The sequence below is a fragment of the Lissotriton helveticus genome, chromosome 1_1 (genome assembly GCF_964261635.1).
Source record: "Lissotriton helveticus chromosome 1_1, aLisHel1.1, whole genome shotgun sequence".
Classification (NCBI taxonomy): Eukaryota; Metazoa; Chordata; class Amphibia; order Caudata; family Salamandridae; genus Lissotriton; species Lissotriton helveticus.
The window spans coordinates 1,881,518,937-1,881,538,296 of record NC_136057.1 but is presented as its reverse complement, the minus strand read 5'-3'; the positions used below and the strand labels follow the sequence as shown (position 1 = coordinate 1,881,538,296).

Here is a 19,360-nt window from a genome sequence, read left to right as displayed (position 1 = left end):
AGAAGGGACGCAATTAACAGGTCTAAGTTATCCTCAGTTCTAATTTCTATGGTTGTATTGCCCTTTTGGTAATAAATTTAGTTTAGGGATATAAAAGAACCAGAATAGATTATTATTGTAGTGACAATTGCCCCTTTACCACTTATTTATCTCATATGCCCCTGTCATCATGGGACTGCAGTACGCGACATGATCATGCGTTCTATGTGTTAAATTGTTTAGGTTCACAGTAAGATTGCAGATAGATACAAATAAAGTCAAAATAACAGTTTAGTCCAGGATTCATATGTTATAATCGTCATAGTACACCTGTGGGCAGGGAGTTAGGTTCAGGCAGTATGTGTAGGGACTTCAATCTTGGCCTAAATAATACTCAAATTCATTATCTATATTTAGGCCGAGTTCTACCGCTTTAAGTTTCATTAGCCACATAACTTCCCTTCGTCGTAATTGAATCGTTCTATTGCCACCTCTAGGATCTCTTTTCACATGATCGATACCATGGTAGCTAAATGTATGTTTCTCTTTATCACCATGATTTCTAATCATATGTGAAGCTACCGGGTAGCGTGTATCCCCTGTTTTTAGTGCCCTGAAGTGCTCCACCATTCTTTCTTTCAATCTTCTAATTGTGCTACCCACATAGATCTTTTTGCAGGTGCACACAATCACATACACAACAAATGTTGTATCACAATTAATAAAGTGATCAATAATATATTCGCCAGTGTCATTATAATTAAATGACTTAATTTTCTTAACAGCCCATCTACAGGAACTGCATTTTCCACATTTGTGAAATCCTTTTCTGCTGGTAGTCAGCCAGTCAGGTTCTGTAGTACTTATAGGGTAGCTTGGGCTGACATAATTAGAAATTGTACGTCGGTGGTCTTCTCTTTAGAATGAGAATAACCTACCTTGTATATGGAAATGACCATATCTAAGTTGTAAATATTGTAACCCTACAGCCCTGAAGAAGTCTCTTGTCCAAGACGGACTAAAGACGAAACACGTGTAGGCTGTTTGCTGGAATTTATTGAGGAAGAAATAAAGACAAAGACTGAAGAAAAAGGAGAATACTATTTGTGGACTGAATTTGAATTTAGAGTGCTCGGTGGTTTATTTGTGTTTTGTCGGATCAATTTGATCTTGTTGGAGTCAAGGCAACAGGCTCACTTCTACCTGGAGCACCGAACTTACTTTATTGGTTAAAATTGTCCTTAATTTGCTGTGCGCTCCAAGAAGTTGTTGTCAATTGGGTGTATTTGTTTAAACTTGGGAGCAGCCGCAGAGGAAAATGAATAGAGATAAGGAAGCAGAACAACTTTTTGAGAATCTGGTCTCAGGCAGATCTATAGGTAATGCCGTGAGACCATCTAATCAGACTAGTAAGGTAGGCCTTAGAGCTAAATTCATTAAACTAGAGTCACTAAAACGAACTGAACTCAATAAATGGTGGGATGCCGCAACTCTAAAGCAGTATTTAAAACTAAATAGAATCCCTCGAGGATTAAGATCGCAAGTGATACCAACATACGAGGACCTAGAGCCTGATCTATACATAGCTTGGGAGAAAGAACTAAATTCTAATGCTAGAAACCTGATTGCGATTTTGATTGAAAATGCGGAGAGAAAAATTGCGAAGTTGCTTGTTGAGATCTCTAAAATAGAAGAGGAGATCAAAGAGCTAAACCTTCCAGAAGCAACAATTAAAAACTATACTACCTTAGATGAGAAACTGAGTGAGTTGCAGAATGATATTAAACAAAGGAAAGCTAGAAAGCTTAAACGCGACGAGAAAGATTATATATCCGGTCGCATCTACACTTTTGCCAAAAGGTTTGATTACCTAGTGAAAAGTGCATCTGTTACCAAACGAAGAAACGGCACCCCATCATCTAGTGAGGCAGAACCAGAGTCCAGTAATGTGTCAAGCAGTGAGAATGAGGATAGCTTAGAAGCAACAACTTCCTCTACACCAGAGACAACTTTTTTAGACGAGGTTCAGAGATTGAGACGAGGAAACAGGGATTTGGAGAGGAACAGGGATGCAAATGTAAAAAAACCAGGAGAGGTGGGAGGGGCGGTAGGAGATCAGGCAGAAAGAGTAGGGGTGAGGACAAGATCCTGGAAACCATGATTCAAACTGATGTTAAAGAAATTGGAGATATTGAGATTGTTAATCTGTCGTCAATGGGACTGTCTGCTGATATGATCTGTTTACTTAGCAAAGGTATGGGTTTCTGTCCTATGGCTAACTCTGATTGGTATATGACAAAAATAGACCTGTTCAGATTTGTGAGAAAATTAAAACTCAAGAAGTATTTTGCTTATGTACAAGAAAAACCGAAAGATGTAAGAATAAAACCTTTGAGCAACATTACAATTCAAGAACTCAAAGAGACTCAGTTACTACTCTCTATCACTGAGAAAGAAGATGATCCCGTTACTATGATTAAATTGCTAGAAGACTTAGAATTAGATAGGTTTCTCAGTGAGAAGAGTGGACTAAAAGAAAAGTCGAAGTGGACACCATCCATTACATCTGGGAGCACTATAGAAGCTTTCTATAGAGCGGTTAACTTAGATATTGACAAAGAGATTGCACGTAAGCGCCATGTAAAATATAAGGACAATCTGACTAAAGGGGAAAGGTCTGCACTTAAAGAATTAACTTGCAACCCAGAGATAACCATACGCAGAGCCGACAAGGGAGGAAACGTAGTCATACTTAACACTGTTGATTACAAAAAGGGGAGTAATGCTACAGCTAAATGACGTCAAATACTACGAAAAGATACCTAGTAATCCCTTAGTATCTTTGACAAAGGTAATTAATGATCAGCTTAAAATCTGGTACGATTTAACACTACTTGATCATGATGAGTATACATACCTGAGGGTCACTGCACCAAGGGCCCCATGTATGTATACTCTACCGAAAATCCACAAATGCAGAGACAATCCCCCAGGAAGGCCTATTATTTCAGGGATAGGGGGGCCCACAGAACGATTATCCCAATATGTGGATACATTTTTACAAATGTATGTCCGCAATTTACCATCCTTTATTGAGGATACGAAGCATGTACTGAACTTACTACAAGATCTAGTGTGGGATGAAAGGATGATTTTAGTCACACTAGATGTGGTGTCTTTGTACTCGAATATAGACCATGATCAGGGATTAAAAGCATTAGACCATTTCCTGAGCAGGAGACCTGCGGAATTATATGATCATACACAGATGGTCCTGAAAATGACAGAGATTGTATTACATAACAATGTTTTTTTATTTGATGGACAATGGTTCAGACAGCGTCTTGGTACTGCAATGGGTTCCAGGTTCGCTCCTTCCTTTGCGAACCTCTTCATGGGGAGGTTCGAGGCGGAGAGAATCTGGGGCCCATCTGGCGAAGAATGGATACAGTATATCCACTACTGGGGGAGGTATATAGACGATTGTCTATTAATATGGACAAAACTATGTAGTCGTATGTACAGGAAACCGACCAGCTGTAATGCCGTACTGCACGCGAAAAGCTGCCACCCCAATAGTCAAAAGAATGCCATCCCCTACGGGGAGATGGTAAGAGCAAGGCGTAATTGTACAAATGAAACTGATTTTGAAGACAATTTGGTTGACCTCTCGAATAGATTTTTGAAACGTGGTTATCAGAATAAAGTAATAACAAAGTCTATTGAGAGGGCAAGGAAATTGACAAGGAATAAAACACTTGGTGCAAAACCTAGTGCTGAAACACCAAAACATACTAGAATAAGAATGATCACCAATTACAGCTCTGAGAGTGCACACCTGTTTAGTATACTGAAGAGACACTGGCATTTACTGAGCCTGGACAAAGACCTTATCCATTATGTAGGAGAGACGCCAGGAATAACATTTAGAAAAGGACGTACAATTTCTAATTATGTCAGCCCAAGCTACCCTATAAGTACTACAGAACCTGACTGGCTGACTACCAGCAGAAAAGGATTTCACAAATGTGGAAAATGCAGTTCCTGTAGATGGGCTGTTAAGAAAATTAAGTCATTTAATTATAATGACACTGGCGAATATATTATTGATCACTTTATTAATTGTGATACAACATTTGTTGTGTATGTGATTGTGTGCACCTGCAAAAAGATCTATGTGGGTAGCACAATTAGAAGATTGAAAGAAAGAATGGTGGAGCACTTCAGGGCACTAAAAACAGGGGATACACGCTACCCGGTAGCTTCACATATGATTAGAAATCATGGTGATAAAGAGAAACATACATTTAGCTACCATGGTATCGATCATGTGAAAAGAGATCCTAGAGGTGGCAATAGAACGATTCAATTACGACGAAGGGAAGTTATGTGGCTAATGAAACTTAAAGCGGTAGAACTCGGCCTAAATATAGATAATGAATTTGAGTATTATTTAGGCCAAGATTGAAGTCCCTACACATACTGCCTGAACCTAATTCCCTGCCCACAGGTGTACTATGACGATTATAACATATGAATCCTGGACTAAACTGTTATTTTGACTTTATTTGTATCTATCTGCAATCTTACTGTGAACCTAAACAATTTAACACATAGAACGCATGATCATGTCGCGTACTGCAGTCCCATGATGACAGGGGCATATGAGATAAATAAGTGGTAAAGGGGCAATTGTCACTACAATAATAATCTATTCTGGTTCTTTTATATCCCTAAACTAAATTTATTACCAAAAGGGCAATACAACCATAGAAATTAGAACTGAGGATAACTTAGACCTGTTAAAGATGGCGCCTGAAGTTGGCAAGAAAAACATACGATTTCGTAAGGCTCTACAACCTTAATTCTTCGTAATTACATCATGTTGAATGAACAATTCCTAATTGATAATGTGAATATAAGGAATGTTATAATATTGGATATGTTAACGACAATGACTAGGCAAAGATGGCGCCTATACTTTATCTATATTGGTAGAAACGAAGACCACTCTAAGATGGCGCCCGATTTGTACGCTAAGAAAAACGGAATTGATAATTTAGATTATGGTGAGAGCTAAAGGTAGCATATCACCACTTTGATAATGATGTCTGATGAATAGAAATTAAACTAAGTAGTACAATAATAGACGGAATTACGCAAATGACCATGCCAAGATGGCGCCCGTACTAGATTTACACTTGTGACTATATAAAGCCACTACAAGATGGCGCCCGTGTAGTACGCGAGTAAGGACGGAGATGGAAGCAGCAGATATGGTGAGTGCGACGGGCACTGGTTGAACAGGGGTATAGAGTTCCATACTAAACTATTAATATAAGTTAAGACTGGGATAATGACCATCTAGAACGGGGATGGAGATTTTAACATTACAGCGGTATAATTAGAGCTGACCTAACATGTGTATGGATACATTATGTAGCAGATACCAATTGGATGCTACTCAATAATGTGATATAATAACAAAATATGATAGCATATTAACAGCCACCCCCTTACCGCTATTGATCTGACCTTATATACTTTAAAGGATGCTTATACTGACAACATAAATTATTGTTATAGCTGATTGGATATTGAACAAGGAAAAGGGAAACCCACGTGCTACAGAATAACCATTTCAAAATACGAGGAGAATTAATAGAGGTGAGCCATTAATTAAAGTACGAATTAGGGGCTCTTATGAGTCTAATAATGTGAACCTGTATACTGTGCAATTAATCGTCATAATTAGACGGCTATTTATATTATTACTACCATTTACTATTGTAGTGGACAAATAAAGAAGATAAGAAGAAAAGGGCAACCTACATATAATAATGATACTGTGTTACAATGTTTTGAAGAGGAAGTGAACCTAATAAGGTGAGCTTTTAGTGGGACGAAGTGACAATTACAAGGTCACAAAAAAGCATGGGAGGTAGCTCGTGACATGAAAACTGTTGTTTATATGTTGTTACAGCGCTAAAGCTAGACTGAACTGGTGGATAGATCTTATAGAGATAACCTAGAGCTGAACTGGTACGTGGATTATGATAATATATCATAAGTTCGTGTTATAAAATTCTTTATGATTTTCTTCTACTGGATATCTTTGGTTGTTACTGAATGTTCATTCTGCACTGGGTGACTTTTGTTGTATGCTTGGCATTAGGGTCTGTGTAAGATGTCTTTCCTATACTACACATTAACTCGGTGGTCTTCTCTTTAGAATGAGAATAACCTACCTTGTATATGGAAATGACCATATCTAAGTTGTAAATATTGTAACCCTACAGCCCTGAAGAAGTCTCTTGTCCAAGACGGACTAAAGACGAAACACGTGTAGGCTGTTTGCTGGAATTTATTGAGGAAGAAATAAAGACAAAGACTGAAGAAAAAGGAGAATAATATTTGTGGACTGAATTTGAATTTAGAGTGCTCGGTGGTTTATTTGTGTGCTTGAAAATGATCAGAGCAATGGCTAAAGGTCCTCCTAAGCAGCGCAAGCGCGCTGCGAAGGCGAGACCGAAAAGTTATAGTCTATGCATGACATGTGGTAACATTATTTATGGATGTTAATGTAATCACTCACCCCTAGCGTTAAAGAGACAAGGGGTTTGTGGCGATAATATGATTCCTTAGTAGGTAGATAACTAAACAAATATTTTCCTCAAAGGTACCAATGGGGTTACAATCAACGACTAAATATCTACAGAGTGAGAAGTCAATAGAAAAACAATCTATAAGTCAAAAAATAGATCGCAACTCACCCCGTGGACTCAAAATTTCAGCGTGCAAGGTTGCAAAAAGTAAAGTTCTGTGGTACCCGGTTTCCGGTAAAGCCCTGTAATATAGACAGGAAGGAGGACAAGACATCATAAGTATCGTTCTCTGTCGAGTAAGATAGAATTCTGCTAAATTAGAATAAACTAGCACTATGAGCTGAGGGACAGAGTTTCGGGTAATACCATGTAATCCCAAAAGAAAAAGGGGAAAGATTTTATGTAACACTCAATTGTCAAAAGGACAGAGTTCTACTAAATTAGATTATACTGGCACTATAGACTGGGGGACCCAAATAATATATTTACCTGGAGCTGTATGGAAATCAATGCTGGGGGTATGCAGTGTGTTTTGCGTTCTGTTCGAGCACCATCGTGAAATACCTGTTTTAAACGGAAATAAATATGGACAGCTTTCTCGACGTGCATTGATTTTGTGAAGGCGAAAAGGTACCGCTATATTGGAATTGAGGATAAATGACCGAATACTTAACTAAAGCGATTTGGTGGATCTTCTAGCAGATTCATGGAATTGACTAAAGTTAATACCATTATTCCAGCGATATCAGACATCAGGTGCTATAAAAGGAGACATCTAATGTACTGTTTATTACTTATATAGGAACTGCAATATCATTGCTAAAAATCCTATAGGTATACTCAGAGGTGTGCAGTTCGTATGAAAAGAGAAGGTAAAGGGGACATGAGGTCAGAAGTGCCTGATGAATCAAATCAGGGGATCTGAACGATCAAGACCGGAGCCCTCACACACTCCAAGGGGTGGCATGCTTCATCAGTCAGCTCCCCGTTGGGCCGGAGCAGCAATGCCCAATGGGCCCTACTCGGGGAGCTCTTTGTCAGAGTTCTTTTTAAGCTGCCAACGTGAAGAGTGAGGTGCTATGTGGAAGTGCTGTGAGTGAGTACAATGGTGTGTTGTGAATCTAAAAATAACTAGAGGAAATCACAAAGCGATAATTTAATGTATGGATCCCTCAGTTATACAAAAAAAAATGGTATAGGCCAAAGGTGGATATCATGGTCCAAGTTGGCTCTAAATAGAGGTGGAGGTCGACCTGTTTCTTACCATGTATGTGTCACAAAGATGATTACAGCATTTCGTCAGGACTGTGAAAGGTGCAAACTAAACTACTTAAGAGTAGGTTGATCTGCAGTACATATGTTTCCTAAAGCCTTACCTTACCCCAGCTCATTAACGGTATATAGAATACCTTGAGACAATTGATATAGGAACCGACCTGTTGTGAACATAAAGGGAAAATACTAAGTTAAAGATAACATCAAGCGACAACTCTTAGTTGGTGAATATGTATACATGCAGTGCACATGTTCAGCTGCATGCAGAGGGTAGTACCTCATGAATACAATTAAAACAGTAGTGTAAGGCGTGTCGACTGGTGGGCCATGCGAGCGTAGTCTCACATAAGCAACCACATCTAACCATGAGGTAATGCCCTGAGTGTTTCATGAAATCTATAGGCTCACTCATGCGCAGTTCTGGGATACAATATAGGTTGGTATCATGGGTATTCTAAATAATGATCTGCCTGGATGTTGACTGACCCGACATCCCAGGATGAAGAGTAAGGTCATGTTAAGTGTATACTCACGGACAGTTGTCGCCGCGTCAAGCGTGCGATCTACCCCGGGCTCAGCTACTGCTCGAGTGTGGACGGGGCTGATCAGAGACAGTAAGAAAAGCAGTTGTCGCATGCGCCATTAATAGCTGTGTTGAAACCAACGCTGCAGGTATGCAGTGTAATCCGGCATTCAATTCGGGCGCCATTGTGAATGACCTGTTCTAAACTGAAATAGAGAACGGATACATATCCTGAAGTGCATTGAGTTTGTGAAGGCAGAAAGGTACCATCATGTTGAAATGGAGGATAAACGATATATATGCCACAACAGCCTATTCACTAAAGCCATTTGGCAGAGCTTCTAGCTGATTCATGAAATTGATTAAAGTTAACACCATTATTCCAGCGATATCAGATGTAAGGTGTTATAAAAGGAGACCGCTAATGTACTGTTTATAACTTATATAGGAACTGCTATATCATTAGCAGTAGGCCGAGACGCTCCACCGCGGTCCACCACGGTACTTCTTCGAGGCCGGCCCCTGAGCCAATTCCAATGCCGCATCTCTGGTAGATACACCACCAGTTCCACAACAAAGGGTTAGTTCCAATTATGTTAAGCCACAGCTGGCCATTTCACTGTCTTTGCTTTCCCAGCGCTTCACGCAATCTGCCTGCAAGCGTCACATCCACACAATTGTCCAATTTCTGACCGTAATAGGTTTTTTCTCGCTACTTTCCTTTAGAGCACTCATCGCTTGGGTCCAAACTGAGCCTACCTCCAGTGGTCCCCCACATCGGCCAGGACACTGTCCGGCCCTTCTAGGATGAGTAAACAGCCCTTCAAAGCACTCAGCAACTTTTGGGCCTGGTAGCAACCGCAAGAGTTAAAACAAGCCTGTTAATTATTTCCTAGGCTGTCACCATCTCCCCCAATCCCCCACTCTGCCCTGATGAAGACCCTGCATGACTTCCAAATGGGGCACACTATGGGTTTAAATATTCACGATTACTCAAGGCACAGATTGACCAAGACTCTACACATAGCAAATAAACATTATTAGTGAAAAGAGTCATTGGTGTTACACAATTTCTCTGGCCTATTCCTCACATGTATATAAAACCTTCACCACCTTGTATATATTGTACACTTCTTGAGCACTGAGCACCTGTGTCACATGATCACTCTTTATATAAATATTTACTTTATGTTGACAGACTCCGTTTATTGTAACTGTGATTATCTAGGAATTACTTAATTCTGTTAAACAAAAACAGTACAAAGTATCCAGGTTTCCGTTTCAATTCTTTATTAAATAAGTGTTCTACTTTTCAGGCGTTTGAAATAAGGTTGCTATCCAATTTAAATCAGGGCATTCAGTGCACCATTAAGTAACCTCCCTTATACCCAACAGAACCATTTCTTGTTTAACTACATATACCCAGGTTCTGAGGGACACAGGGTAACCCCATTATTGTTGAACCCTCAATATCAAGGCAAGCAAGTCCAGATAGGGCAGGGAAAGGTTGTATACTTGGGCACCTAGTTGATGGAGGCCAAGTTCAACCATTACATCCCAAGATCCAGACCATTCTGGACTTGGTGGCTTCAACTACCCAGACTTGGTACTATAGGAGGTATGTGAGCGATTATGGATCCATAGAGGCACCCCTCACATAAATGACCTCCAGAAGAATGCCCAAAATGTTGAAATGGAAAGTGAGCTGTCAAAAGGCTTTTGACACTCTGAAGGAAGCAAGGTGCTCTGCACCTGTTCTGAAAGGTCCAGATCATGCCTAGCAATTCATTGTGCAGACGTATGCCTCTGAACATTGGATAAGAGTGGTTTTATCCCAGATAAATGACCAAGATCAAGACCAGCCCGTGGCTTTTATCAGTAGAAGGCTACTCCCCTGGGAACAGTGTTAGAGTGCCATTGAAAGGGAAGCCTTTGCTGTGGTTTGATCCCAGAAGAAGTTGAGGCCATGTCTGTTTGGCTCTCATTTCCTTGTTCAAACCAGCCACAGGCCTCTCAGCTGGTTAATACAGAAGAAAGGTGATAATCCCAAACTACTAAGGTAATCCATATCCCTACAGGTAATGGAGCTTGAAGTGGACCACAGACCTGGGCCTGCCCATGCCAATGCAGATGGCCTTTCCAGGTTCTTCCTCTTTGACAATGAAGACTCTCTAGGGGAAAGTTAGTCTCATCTTCTTTCATTTGAGGGAGGGGGCTCATGTAGGAAGGTGCTTCTTTTGGACTTGGTAAGCCCCAAATATTTGCCTGGAAAATTGTGTGATTTCGACTGGAAGTGCACAGGATCCTTGCCAACCAGGTCCCCTGTGCCACATCTCCTTCCCTAAAACTGTACCTATTGTTCCCACAATTGGCACCACTTTAGCTCACATATAAGTCCCTTTGTAAAAGGTAACCCTGGTAAAAAGGGCCTTTTGGGTAAAGATGGTCCCTATGGGATGCAGAACTAATTTTGACACCCTAAGGGACCCCTCATCTTGTTGCAGACAAAACTGAAAAGACGACATGGCACACATCCCTGTGTGTCATGCCCACAGACAGTGCATGAGATATTTGTAAGTCACCGCTCTATCAGGCCTCAGCGCTAAGGCAGGGTGCACTATGTCTCATGTGAGGGCATTTCTGCATGAGCAGATATGCCTTGCAAAATCCATGTTCTCACAGCCAGATTCCCCAGCATTCCACACCCCAAGTCCACCGTGAGCTCACGTCTCTTGGACTCCTCGACATCGACATTGCCTGCAGCCTCTGCACGGAAAAACCCTTTCTCCATTACTTTACACTGGGCACCTAAGGTTGTGTTGGCACACTGCACCCGGCAACCACTGTGCCGCTGGTGGTGTATGTTGGTGCTGCTTTGGGCCCTGTTCAGATCTTGCCACAAACTGCCGAGACTGGTCCCCCAAGCCACTGCTATTAACCTGTAAGCAGCCCCTTCTGATTGCTCCAGTCCCCATTGATTTGTATTGGGCGCCCAACCTCGAACTTGCAATCTGCACCCAGCTTGTCCTGTGCTGCTGGTGGTGTAGTGTTGGTGTTGAACTCAACCTTGCCCAACACTGACCATGAATTCTGAAGACTATTCTTGTAAGTCGATGTTATCTATATGTATGCTGAAAGTTTTCTTCCTCCCATAAGGTAACATTGCAAAGTTTGAAAATTGCACTGTGTCCACTTTTTACATTGAAAAGTATTTCTATTGAAATACGTATTTACCTAAGACGAAGTTCTGTGGTTCTACAAAATAAATATAACCAAGTATTATTTTTATAAATCTGTCTTGGATTTATTCATTGAGTGTGTGTGTCTTATTTATTGCTACTGTGTGTACAACAAATTCTTAACACTACCCTCTGACAAGCTTAACTACTCGCCCATACTACCACAAAAGAGAGCATTAGTATTATCTACTTTAGCCTCTGTAAAGCCTCTGGGGATCCATTGGAATCTCTTCACACTATACCGCTCTTTGTATAGTATATAGATAGCCATCGTCCTACTCTACGCAACTATCTAGTCCCATGCAACTTCACCGCTGCACGAAAAAGCTTCTTTACCAGACCACTCATAAAAAAGCTTGGTCCAGCCACCTATTGACCAATCCCTAAAGACCCATTTGTAATACAACTAATTTGCAGATCTGTCTACAGCCAGATCTTTGACTTCAAGGAAGTAAGCAATCTACTCACTGACCGACAAACCCGCTTCCAGGCAGACAGAGTCACTGAATCAACCTTGATACTCATCTAGACTGACCTGAAATGATTGTGAACTTAAATGGCATGGCAGCAGTACTACTGTTAGATCAGTAGGGACATTCAAGATACATGCACATTGCTCATTCAAGCTAAGTTCAAAAGATGCACACAGAGGAGAACCCTTCATTCAAGACCAGGGCTCTTAATGTCAATCCTCCCTTAGAAAAGGAAGAAAATTAGGGGGGATCTTGTACAAGAACAAACAGTATGAAACTCTTACCCAGCAAAGGCTAGAAACATCTAAGTCCATCTGAAATTATGGAAGTAAATATCAGGTTTATCCTTAAATAAAAAAGTAGGTTTGAATTGATCGTTTTGCCCCCTTGTTAGAAATGGGATTTCTAGTTGGCACTGAAGCCAGGCAGAACCCATCACTCTAGTCAGGGCAAGTCCGATACACATTAAAGATAAAATGTGCTCACCCTCTGGTAGCTTGGCACAGAGCAGGTACACTTATCATCAGAGGCAATGTGTAAAGTGTTTGCGCAACACACTCAGACAGAAACACAATGAACACACCACAAAAGAGATCCAGACAGGACTGTATAAAAATATTTGGTATATTATACATTACATTGACCAAAAGGACACGGAATCGTGAATACTGTGCATATTATGCAATTACTTAAATAGTACTCGTTATCCTGTACCAGGCAAGAATCAAAATGACATCCATCAGATTCTTAGTGCATGCAATGCAGAATGTGTGGGGTAAATCTCCCCAAATTACAGCGAACACATGGGCGCAGGGCATCTGTGCCCCGATTACAAGTTATATGGTAATTCAGGCTAGTAATCCTCTAATATTCCCCTGTACATACAGTCATAGCGCACCTGCACTCTGTCTACAGGTTCAATCAATCAATCAAGGGCTTGTAAAGCACGGCTATTCACCTGTGAGGGAGGTGCGTATGTGATGTAGGCTAAATGTGTTCAATTGTAAATGTTATGTATATTTTGTATATATTTGTATAGATAATTTGTAGTTTGTCTCGTAAGGATATTATGCACAAAGAATATTGTTTTTTTTAAAAAAGATACAAAAACGAAATTGTAAGTTACATCATTAAATGGTGCAAATGATCAAGCAGACGTTTATGTTTTGTTCATAAGGGTCATTGGAAGAATTTGGTTTCAGTTAGTCTCAGTCCTGGCACATGTGTTGTTCTATAGACATGGATTGGAGTCAGGCTACAAGGCACAAAGAGTCGTAAGCACAGAGAAATGCCCACTTTCTAAAAGTGGCATTCTTAAAATAGTTATGTGATTTTCAACTACACCAGTACGCAGGATTTAAACAGGAAATGCATGGCAGCTCTACTCCTTTCAGATCAGGAATTACCACTTAAAAATATAAAAAATGGAATTCCCAATGCTAACCTATGAGAGGAGTAGGCCTCACAGCAGTGAGAAACACAATAGGCTGCTTGTCACTACCAGGACATGCCACACATAAATGCACATGTCCTACCTTTTTTTTACACAGCACTCTTCCCATAGGGCTACCTTGGGCCTACCTTAGGGGTGAACTATGTGTAATAAAGGGGGGTTTAAGGCTTGCAAGTAGTTTTAAATGCCAAGTTAAGGTGACAGTCAACTGCCCACGCAGGCTCTGCAGTGGCAGGTCTGAGACAGGTTTGAAAGGCTACTTCTGTGGGTGGTACAAGCAGAGCTGCATGCTCACTAGTAACATATAATTTATATGCCCTAGGTATATGGTATACCACTTTACAAGGGACTTCCATGTAAATCAAATATGTCAAACATGTGTAAACAAATCATACCATATTTAGAGGAGAGAGCACATGCACTTTAGGACTGATTAGCAGTGGTAAATTGCCCACAGTCCTAAAGCCAACAAAAAGAGGGTAAGAAAAATAGGAGAAGGAAGGCAAAAAGTTTACAGGAAACCCTTGCAGAAAGAGCCAGGTTCAACACCCCTAAAGGTGAATATTTAAAGAGCTCTGTTTCAATGAAGACAGAATACGCACAAGAGCAATACAAGTAAGGCATTTACCCTGGTTGTCTGTAACCATAGACTACTCTCCTGGGTCCGTATTAAACAATCTGCCCAGGGTCATATTGCACCTCAAGGGCACATTTGTATTACAAAAGGGGTCACTGATGGTTTTGCAACCCCTTCTGTAAGACAGAGTACCCCAGAGCTCCCTTTGCACTGGTGCAATCATTAGAGGGCAGCAGGGGTGTGGAATTTAATAAACTCTACTTTTCCATGGGGCAGGTTGCTTCATATATTTAATTGTCCTGTAACAAAATCCACTTGTCCTTTTGTGCCATGCAATGCTACGACAAATTATGGCAGCAATCTCATTATATAAGAGTTCTGATATAGCATCTCTGATTATGCCAGGGCTCGTACCATAGTAGGGTTTGAATACTAGCAATTCCCTTATGTCGCCCCGTTTCTGCAGGTCTACATACTGGGGCTGAAGTTAGTAGTAAGCAATAGTTCCAGGGTTGGAAGGCCCTTTTGAGTCTGTGCAAACCTACTAAATTGCATGTTTAAGGGTTTTCACCAATCCTTCTCTAAACTTTTCTCATAATAAGAAAGGTTGGAAATGTTCTCTTGACAGTGGCAGAAGTAAAAATTCTTCCAGGGTTAGGAAAAAAGTGGTTGGAGGAAAAGTGAACTTGGAAACTGTTAGATCTGGGGTCTTTAGTTGGCAATGGTGTTCAGCTTTCTCCAAATAGGGACCCTTACTTCTAAGTCAGGATAAGGGGATTACACTCCTTAATAACTCCTGCTCACCCACTTGGTAGCTTGGCACGAGCAGACAGGCTTATCTCAGAGACAGTGTGTTAAGCATTTGTGAATATACACAGTAATACAGTGAAAACACTACAGATGGACACAACACAGGTTTTATAAAAATAAGTATTCTTGATATAGACTTAAACACAAGACCACAAACGACAAAAATCCACAATACTACACTTAAGTTTACTTAAAAGATGATTTAAGTCTCTTAGTTCAAGTTGATGGTAAATGCGACAGAGTTCTCAACAAAGTACCTGGATGCGTAACGCAAAGTGAACAAAAGGCTCGCAAAAGGGGAGATGTGTCGGTTCGTGACCCGGGGGGGAACGGTTGCGTCCTTCCTCAATGCTTACGCAGAGTAGGGGACTCGTCGTGAGCCTTACCGGTGGGAAGGTGATGCGTAGATTCTCAGCCTGCGGGCCTGTTGCGGTGCACAAGATGGCGCCTTGATGCGAAGCGACGATCCGGTTGCGATGCGAGAAGATGGCGCCCTTGATGCGGCGATGCAATGACGCCCTGGCAGCCTTGTGACGACTCTGTACTTTGGAGCCGCAACAGGCCCTGCGACACGCTTCTCCGGTGATGCGATGGCGACTCTCTCGATGTTGTCACGCTTCTCCGGTGATGCGACAGCAGGCAGCTTCGATGAACACATGCTCCCAGGGAGATGCGACGAAGGCTCACTTCTCTGGCGTTGCGATGATTTCAGCTGCGGCAGCGACACGCTTCTTCTCGATGCGTCACGCTTCCATCTCCCAGCGGCACGCAAGTGACTGGAGTCAGAATTCCCAGCAACGAAATTCAGGAGGGAGCTGGAGGTGAAGTCTTTTGGCCCTGAGACTTCAGTAGGATGCAAGCACAGTTCAAGCCCTTGGAGAATATTCTGTAGATGAAAGTCCTTTACACAGTTCCTTCTCCTTTCCCTTGGCAATGAAGCAACCACTGCAGGCCAACCTAGCAAACAGCACAATGGCAGAGGGGCAGTACAACTCCTGCAGCTTCCTTGGTTCTTCTCCTTGGCAGAAAGGTTTCTTGTTCCAGAAGTGATCACATTTCTTGGGATCAGGGTCCCAATATTTATACCCCAAAATCCTTTGTTCTCTGAAGGCAGAGAGGCCTCTGCCTAGTCCAAACCAGTTCCTGAGCACTTTGTTTACATGACTCTCTTCTTCCTTTTACTGTGCAGGGCAGAGACATCAGCCGCCCCACAGGAGGTAGAGCCAGCACAGGGGAGGGAAGATACAACTCTGGAGCATTCTGTTGACATGATTCCTCCTCTCCATTCACAGTGCTGGGCAGAGACATCAGACAAGCCACAGGAGGTGGAGCCAGCATTGTAGAGGGAATGCCCAGCCCTATTCAGGTCCCAGGTGCAACTCCTCCCTCCCATATAGATGCAGATCTCTCTATTCACCACCGGGCTGCCCCAGACTGTCTCCTGGAATTCCCCAGCTCTGTCACTAACAAACCCAGACAAGGAATACACAACTCAGCAGAGGCAGGCTCAAATGGTTAGGCAAGCAAATACCTACTTTCTAAAAGTGGTATTTGCAAACACAGAATATTAAAATAAGCTCTACTAAAATATGTACTCTATTATTCTGAGTTCAGGCATACTAAATTCGAATTTCTACCGTGTTCCCTGAGTCAGTTAGGATTATAGGAGTGTAATAATCTAACTGCCCATTCTGGCCTATGAGAACAGGTAGCCTTCAATCGTGAAAAACAAAAATGGCTGTAATTCACCATTAGAACATGCTACACACATCAGAGCAAGTCCTACCTTATACTTACAACGCACCCTGCCCTTGGGCCTATGATAGGGCTGTATAATATGAAGCAAAGGGAAGGTTTAGGGACTGGCAAGTGGGTTCACTTGTCCAAGTCGACATCGCAGTGCTAGATTGCACACAGGCCTTGCAATGGCAGGCCTGAGACATACTTTACAAGCTGCTTCTGTGGGTGGCACAACCAGTGCTGCAAGCCCACCTGCAGTATTTGATTTACAAGCTATGGGCACACATGGTGCACTATACTAGGGGCTGACAGATAAATCAAATAACCCAATCATGGAATAACCAATTAGTACATTACTTTAACATAGGGAACACTTGCACTATGGCACTGATTAGCAGTGGCACAATGCCCAAAGCATTAATCCAGCAAAACATATCAAAATAGAGGAGGCAATGCGTCAAAAATGGAAGGGAGACTCACGCCAATGGTGCCAGGTCTAACAGAAACATTCAGATTTTCACATGAGCAAATCTACACATGGAAAAATGCAGTTCAAAAATATTTTCTAGGAATACTATTTCCTGGCCTACTTCTGCAAATTCTTGTGAATTCAAGGAAACCGTATAAATGCAAGGATATATACCATGCATGCACTTTTGAAACTTTCTTTAATAATTGGGCCTCTAATTCGGCCTGGCGTTAACCATGACCTTTTGTGTATATTAAAATTCTGCCTGTCACTCTCTCTCTCTATCAGCTGGCATCAATGTGAGTGACAGTATTCTGCTCTTTCACAAGGAGCATATTGACACACAAAGTAGTTTTGTACAGTGCCCAGAACTCCTGTGGCAATGTGTACTTTTTGAGACCAAAACGCTTTTGCTTTTGCCAATGCTTGTTAGAATGGTGAGGGCCCAGCAGCTCCAACACTGATATGGTTTTACAAAAACCATGCCTAAACAAGTCATGCATTGACAAAAACAAAAGACTGACCTCCAATTTCAGACCTACTGGCTTTGCCAATGCTTGTTTACATTTGTTTACTGTAATTGTATTTAAACTGGTTAAACTGATTTTCCATTATGAATATTTTTGGGAAATACTAGCATACATCAACATGTTACTAAATAATGCTGCAAAGATATGGTACCTAAAACCTTACAGTAGTTTAGCGAAATGTTTTTTTTCCTACTTGCCTGTTTTGTGAACATTTTATTTTGAAAGCAAAGAATCATCACATTTACTTTCAAGTGTCTGCAAAAATTTGCATATCATCAGAGAGCATTCTGGGAGCATTATACTTAGCAGCATATTACTAAACTTTGAAAACGTGTGTACACATTTATACTGGAACCCCGTCAGTAGTGCAGTCAGAGCTTACAACATTTACTTTCGGTGCTCATCCTAATAATAAAGTCTTTGCATTAATGAATCTTAAATACAAGTTTGAATAGCATTAACACATGGACACACATATTACCTTACTGTAGACAATGCCCTTCCCTGATCCAAAATGTGGCACTGTAAACTGGCAGCCAAAGTGTTTGTGCTGCAGAGGGTGGGGCCTACTTGTCCCAAGGACAAAATACACATGAAAACGTGTTGCCCTTGACCCCAAACAATACGTCCCGGGCGTTGGGCTATAGAAATTCCACATCCCTGCGGGCATACCCTCATCTGCATGCGGGAGTGGCCAGATTCAAAGAGGGAAACCCTGTCTCTGCTCATGCACCATATTATGAACGTGGATGTAGAGGCAAGGGGCCAGTCACAGGGCGCACTGACTGGGTGCCACAAACAGTTGGACAGAATGAGTGCACCCTCTTAGGGTGCCATCTTCAAAGTAGGAAAGGACATCCCTAGGACCCCCAGACATCCCTCTGAAAGCGGGTGCAGTGAGTGGCTGTACCCACATGCAGGGGATCTTTGTCCCCATTTGTAAAGCAGGATAGCTGCTGCCTGTGCTGTGAAAAACTGAGTGCCTGTTTCAAAGACTCACACTGCCTTTCACTAATGCATCCCACCAGTGCAGCCGCAAGTTTGTATCTGCAAGTTTGTATCTGCTCTGATGGCAGTGCATTATCTGTAACAGGGTGGACTGTCCCAGTTTGCATGTGGCTCACCGAGTTAAAGATGCCCAGTGGCACCAATAGGGAGAGTGTGTCCTTTACATAACGCAACTGCATTTGTTTCTGTCTGCACATAAAAGAGCATTTACCCAGCTACCTGTACCCACTACAAGTTGTGGGCTATTTCATCGGTCGCTCTTGTGTTGACCCTATGCAGCATGTAACTTGGATGTGTGTAACTTGTACATACCAAGTGTTGCCCGCTGTTGCTTCTGGGTGGAAATTTTGAAATCTATTGGACAATGCTAATTCTCATTCACAAAGGGTGGAGTACTACTTGAAGGAGCAGGGTAATGAATCATAGCCCACTAGATTTGTGACTTGGCACACTAGTCTGTCTCCAGTTCAGGGTCTCTGTGGGCCTAGATGCCCATCTCTGACTGTGGGAGCCTGGCCGCCTATAACTGGTACATGCCTTCTTATTCCCCATCTACCACTCGCCGGTAGACTCTAAAGAACATTGTTTGGCTACATTCTCCTGTATATCCCTGTTGAGTACTCCTCATTTCTCATGGACAGACTCTTTAGCTCATTTACAATGGCTGGTAGTGTCCTGC

At 41.8% G+C, this 19,360-nt stretch overlaps 1 protein-coding gene across 4 annotated transcripts in view; it reads left to right on the top strand.

The window, feature by feature from the left end:
• The window catches only part of ANKRD45 (ankyrin repeat domain 45), a 502,291-nt gene that overhangs the window by 135,804 nt on the left and 347,127 nt on the right, over positions 1-19,360 (top strand). Inside the window, exons 1-2 of one of the 4 annotated variants that reach the window (XM_078642302.1) lie at positions 5,604-5,646; positions 5,773-5,865. The exons of 2 other annotated variants lie outside the window; for them this stretch is intronic. The gene's annotated coding sequence lies outside the window, so the exon portion shown is untranslated. Of the gene's footprint in view, positions 1-5,574; positions 5,647-5,772; positions 5,866-19,360 lie in introns of those variants that run through there. One more of the 4 variants, XM_078642311.1, reaches the window with a different exon arrangement.